Source organism: Arachis ipaensis, chromosome B8 (assembly GCF_059453495.1).
Source record: "Arachis ipaensis isolate K30076 ecotype BB chromosome B8, ASM5945349v1, whole genome shotgun sequence".
Classification (NCBI taxonomy): domain Eukaryota; kingdom Viridiplantae; phylum Streptophyta; class Magnoliopsida; order Fabales; family Fabaceae; genus Arachis; species Arachis ipaensis.
In genome coordinates this window covers 8,531,416-8,537,102 of record NC_142443.1, presented here as the reverse complement: position 1 = coordinate 8,537,102, position 5,687 = coordinate 8,531,416, and the positions used below count along the sequence as shown (strand labels likewise).

Below are 5,687 nucleotides of genomic sequence, written 5' to 3'. Positions count from 1 at the left end.
GTAAATGGTGCAGAAATCCACTTCCGGGCCCACTTGGTGTGTGCTTGAACTGAGCATTGAAGATTTCACGTGTAGAAACTTTTCTTGGAGTTAAACGCCAGCTTTTGTACCAGTTTGGGCATTTAACTCCAGCTTTTATGCCAGTTCTGGCGTTTTGACGCCAGAATTTCTATGCTGACTTAGAACGCCGGTTTGGGCCATCAAATCTCGGGCAAAGTATGGACTATTATATATTGCTGGAAAGCCCAGGATGTCTACTTTCCAACGCAATTGAGAGCGCGCCAGTTGGGATTTTTTAGCTCCAGAAAATCCACTTCGAGTGCAGGGAAGTCAGAATCCAACAGCATCTGCAGTCCTTTTTCAGCCTCTGAATCAGATTTTTGCTCAGGTCCCTCAATTTCAGCCAGAAAATACCTGAAATCACAGAAAAACACACAAACTCATAGTAAAGTCCAGAAATTTGATTTTTATTTAAAAACTAATAAAAACATGATAAAAACTAACTAAAATATACTAAAAACATACTAAAAATAATGCCAAAAAGCGTATAAATTATCCGCTCATCACAACACCAAACTTAAATTGTTGCTTGTCCCCAAGCAACTGAAAATCAAATAGGATAAAAAGAAGAGGATATACAATGAATTCCAAAAATATCTATGAAGATCAGTCTTAATTAGATGAGCGGGGCTAGTAGCTTTTTACTTCTGAATAGTTTTGGCATCTCACTTTATCCTTTGAAGTTCAAAATGATTGGCTTCTATAGGAATTCAAAATTCAGATAGTGTTATTGATTCTCCTAGTTCAGTATGTTGTTCTTGAACACATTTACTTTATGAGTCTTGGCCGTGACCCTAAGCATTTTGTTTTCTTGTATTACCACCGGATACATAAATGCCACAGACACATAACTGAGTGAACCTTTTCAGATTGTGACTCAGATTTGCTAGAGTCCCCAATTAGAGGTGTCCAGAGCTCTTAAGCACACTCTTTTTGCTTTGGACCACGACTTTAACCACTCAGTCTCAAGTTTTCACTTGACACCTTCACGCCACAAGCACAAGGTTAGGGACAGCTTGGTTTAGCCGCTTAGGCCAGGATTTTATTCCTGTGGGCCCTCCTAACCACTGATGCTCAAAGCCTTGGATCCTTTTTATTTTACCCTTGCCTTTTGGTTTAAAGGGCTATTGGCTTTTTCTGCTTGCTTTTTTTCTTTTTCTTTCTTTTTCTTTTCTTCTTTTTTTTTGCATATATTTTTTCTGCAAACTTTTCACTGCTTTTTCTTGCTTCAAGAATCAATTTTATGATTTTTTAGATCATCAATAACATTTCTCCTTTTTCATTATTCTTTCAAGAGCCAACAATTTTAACATTCATAAACAACAAATTAAAAAATATGCAGTGTTCAAGCATTCATTCAGAAAAACAAAAAGTATTGCCATCACATCAAAATAATTAATCTGTTTTACAATTCAAAATTCATGTACTTCTTTTTCTTTTTGCAATTAAAAACACTTTTTATTTAAGAAAGGTGATGGATTCATAGGACATTCATAGCTTTAAGGCTTAGACACTAGTGATCATGTAATAAAGACACAAATATAGATATAACATAAAGCATAATTTTTGAAAAACAGAAAAATAAGAACAAGGAGATTAAAGAACGGGTCCACCTTAGTGATGGCGGCTTGTTCTTCCTCTTGAAGATCTTATGGAGTGCTTGAGCTCCTCAATGTCTCTTCCTTGCCTTTGTTGCTCCTCTCTCATGACTCTTTGGTCTTCTCTAATTTCATGGAGGAGGATAGAATGCTCTTGGTACTCCACCCTTAGTTGTCCCATGTTGGAACTTAATTCTCCTAGGGAGGTGTTGATTTGCTCCCAATAATTTTGTAGAGGAAAATGCATCCCTTGAGGTATCTCAGGAATTTCATGATGAGGCATTTCCTCATGCTCTTGTCCATGAGTGGGATCTCTTGTTTGCTCCATCCTTTTCTTAGTGATGGGCTTGTCCTCATCAATGAGGATATCTCCCTCTATGTCAATTCCAGCTGAATTGTAGAGGTGACAAATGAGATGAGGGAAGGCTAACCTTGCCAAAGTGGAGGACTTGTTAGCCACCTTGTAGAGTTCTAGGGATATAACCTCATGAACTTCTACTTCCTCTCCAATCATGATGCTATGGATCATGATAGCCTAGTCTATAGTAACTTCAGACCAGTTGCTAGTAGGAATGATTGAGCGTTGGATGAACTCCAACCATCCCTTAGACACAGGCTTGAGGTCATGCCTTCTTAGTTGAATCGGCTTCCCTCTTGAATCTCTCTTCCACTGAGCGCCCTCTTCACAAATGTCTATGAGGACTTGGTCCAACCTTTGATCAAAGTTGACCCTTCTAGTGTAGGGGCGTGCATCTCCTTGCATCATGGGCAAGTTGAATGCCAACCTTACATTTTTCGGACTGAAATCTAAGCATTTCCCCGGACCATTGTAAGCCAATTATTTGGGTCCGGGATCACACTTTGATCATGGTTCTTAGTGATCCATGCGTTTGCATAGAACTCTTGAACCATTAAGATTCTGACTTGTTGAATGGGGTTGGTGAGAACTTCCCAACCTCTTCTTTGAATCTCATGTCAGATCTCCGGATATTCGCCCTTTTTGAGCTTGAAAGGGACCTCAGGGATCACCTTCTTCTTAGCCACAACTTCATAGAAGTGGTCTTGATACACTCTTGAGATGAATCTCTCCATCTCCCATGACTCGGAGGCGAAAGCTTTTGCCTTTCCTTTCCTCTTTCTAGAGGTTTCTCTGGCCTTAGGTTCCATAAATGGTTATGGAAAAACAAAAAGCTTTAGCTTTTACCACACCAAACTTAGAAGGTTTGCTCGTCCTCGAGCAAAAGAAGAAAGAAAAGAGTAGAAGAAGAGGAAATAGAGGAGATGGAGGGGGCTTATTGGTTCGGCCAAGGGGGAGAAGGATTGTTTATGATGTGTGAAAATGAAGGAGTGAAGATGGGTTTATATAAGAGTGGAGAAAGGGGTAGGGTTTGGCCATGTATGGGTGGGTTTGGGAGGGAAAGTGGTTTGAATTTGAATGGTGAGGTAGGTGGAATTTTATGATGGATGGATGTGGATTTGGTGAAGAGATTATGGAGAAGAGGGTAGGATTTGATAGGTGAGGGGCATTTGGGAAAGAGGTATTGAGGTGATTAGTGAAGGGTATTTGAGGAAGGGTGTTATAGGAAGGTGTGAAGAAGAGAGAGAGAGAGAGATGAGGTAGGTGGGAATCTTATGGGGTCCACAGATCCTGAGGTGTCAAGGATTTCTCATCCCTGCACCATGTTGGCGTGTAAACGCCCCTTGCTTGCCAATCCTGGCATTAAACGCCAGGTTGCTGCCATTTCTGGCGTTTAATGCCAGCTCTGTGCCCATTTTTGGCGTTGAACGCCAGTTCTGTGCCCTTTTCTGGTGTTAAAACGCGAGCAAGCTTCTCCTCCAGGGTGTGTTGTTTTTAATACTGTTTTCATTCTGTTTTTGCTTTTTCAGTTGTTTTTGTGACTTCACATGATCATCAACCTACAGAAAACATAAAATAACAATGGAAAATAAATGGATATGATTAAATAAAATTGGGTTGACTCCCAACAAGCGCTTCTTTAATGTCAATAGCTTGACAGTGGGCTCTCATGGAGCCTCACAGATACTTAGAGCATGATGATGACCTCCCAACACCAAACTTAGAGTTTGAATGTGGGGGCTCTATTTGACTCTGCATTGAGAGAAGCTTTTCATGCTTCCTCTCCATGGTTATAGAAGGAGATCCTTGAGCTTTAAATATAAGGGAGTCCTCATTCACTTGAAGGACCAATTCTCCTCTGTCAACATCAATCACAGCTTTTGCTGTGGCTAGGAAGGGTCTGCCAAGGATGATGGTTTCATCCATACACTTTCCAGTGTCTAGGATTATGAAATCAGCAGGAATGTAGTGGCCTTCAACCTTTACCAAGACATCCTCTACAAGTCCATAAGCTTGTTTTCTTGAATTGTCTGCCATCTCCAGTGAGATTCTTGCAGCTTGCACCTCAAGGATCCCTAGCTTCTCCATTACAGAGAGAGGCATGAGGTTTATGCTTGACCCTAGGTCACACAGAGCCTTCTCAAAGGTCATGGTGCCTATGGTGCAAGGTATTGAGAACTTTCCAGGATCCTGTCTCTTTTGAGGTAATCTCTGTCTAGTCAAGTCATCCAGTTCTTTGGTGAGCAAGGGGGTTCATCCTCCCAAGTCTCATTACCAAATAACTTATCATTCAGCTTCATGATTGCTCCAAGGTACTTAGCAACTTGCTCTTCAGTAACATCTTTATCCTCTTCAGAGAAAGAATACTCATCAAAGCTCATGAATGGCAAAAGTAAATTCAATGGAATCTCTATGGTCTCAGTGTGAGCCCCAGATTCCCATGGTTCCTCATTAGGGAACTCCTTGGAGGCCAGTGGACGTCCATTGAGGTCTTCCTCAGTGGAAATCACTGCCTTTCCCTCCTCTATGCATTCGGCCATGTGGGACATGTTCATGGCCTTGCATTCTCTCTTTGGGTTTTCTTCTGTATTGCTTGGGAGAGTATTAGGAGGGAGTTCAGTAACTTTCTTACTCCGCTGACCTACTTGTGCCTCCAAATTTCTAATGGAGGACCTTGTTTCAGTCATGAAACTTTGAGTGGTTTTAATTAGATCAGAGACTATGGTTGCTAAGTAAGAGTGGCTCTGCTTAGAATTCTCTGTCTGTTGCTGAGAAGATGATGGAAAAGGTTTGCTATTGCTAAACCTATTTCTTCCACCATTACTATTGTTGAAGCCTTGTTGAGGCCTCTGTTGGTCCTTCCATGAGAGATTTGGATGATTTCTCTATGAAGGATTATAGGTGTTTCCATAGGATTCTCCCATGTAATTTACCTCTTCCATTGCTGGATTCTCAGGGTCGTAAGTTTCTTCTTCAGATGAAGCTTCTTTGGTACTGCCTGTTGCTGCTTGCATTTCAGACAGACTCTGAGAAATCATATTAACTTGCTGAGTCAATATTTTGTTCTGAGCCAATATGGCATTCATAGTATCAATCTCAAGAACTCCTTTCTTCTGATTTGTCCCATTATTCACAGGGTTCCTTTCAGAAGTGTACATGAATTGGTTATTTGCAACCATCTCAATGAGTTTCTGAGCTTCTGCAGGTGTCTTCTTCATATGAAGAGATCCTCCAGTAGAGCTATCCAATGACATCTTGGACAGTTCAGACAGACCATCATAGAAGATACCTATGATGCTCCATTCAGAAAGCATGTCAGAAGGACACTTTCTGATCAATTGCTTGTATCTTTCCCAAGCTTCATAAAGGGATTCACCTTCCTTCTGTCTGAAGGTCTGGACCTCCACTCTTAGCTTACTCAATTTTTGAGGTGGAAAGAATTTGGCCAGAAAAGTACTGACCAGCTTTTCCCAAGAGTTCAGGCTTTCCTTAGGTTGTAAATCCAACCATATCCTAGCTCTGTCTCTTACAGCAAAAGGGAAGAGCATAAGTCTGTAGACCTCAGGGTCAACCCCATTGGTCTTGACAGTGTCACAGATTTGCAAGAATTCAGCTAAGAACTGATGAGGATCTTCCAATGAAAGTCCATGAAACTTACAATTCTGTTGCAT

The 5,687-nt window shown here is 41.0% G+C and overlaps 1 non-coding gene across 1 annotated transcript; it reads left to right on the top strand.

Annotated features, from left to right (window-relative positions):
• The first annotated feature begins 5,324 nt into the window (after positions 1–5,324).
• LOC148547122 (small nucleolar RNA R71) lies at positions 5,325–5,432 on the top strand. The gene has a single exon (XR_015897887.1). It is a non-coding gene; the product is annotated as a small nucleolar RNA R71 (small nucleolar RNA).
• The last annotated feature ends 255 nt before the right edge of the window (positions 5,433–5,687 follow it).